The sequence below is a fragment of the Octopus bimaculoides genome, chromosome 14 (genome assembly GCF_001194135.2).
Source record: "Octopus bimaculoides isolate UCB-OBI-ISO-001 chromosome 14, ASM119413v2, whole genome shotgun sequence".
Taxonomy (NCBI): domain Eukaryota; kingdom Metazoa; phylum Mollusca; class Cephalopoda; order Octopoda; family Octopodidae; genus Octopus; species Octopus bimaculoides.
Genome location: NC_068994.1, coordinates 38,853,245 through 38,853,722, shown reverse-complemented (window position 1 = coordinate 38,853,722; position 478 = coordinate 38,853,245).

Genomic DNA, 478 nt, shown 5'->3' with positions numbered 1-478 from the left:
ATATATATATATATATATATATATATATATATATATATAATATAGATAATATATAAATAAACATATGCATATATACATACATTATATGTACATACTTACAAATATATGTATATATACATGCATATGTGGGTACAGGATATCAAAAAAACGTAGACAAAATGACAAATGAGAACATAAAAAACAAAAACATACAAAACAAACTGACTTGTTTCTTTATTTCTTTCGTTGTTCAAAAAAAGTTCGTTTTCTATGTTTTTGTTTTTCACGTTCTCGTTTCTCATTTTGTCTACATCTTTTTGATGCCCTCTCTCCATATAGGCATGTATATATGCATATATATGTAGGTATGTACATATATGTATATATACATACATATATTCATATATTATTTATGTTATTATACGATCGAATGCCACTCATCCATTTCCAAGTAAGTTTTATCTTATATATATATTTATATATATATATATATATATAT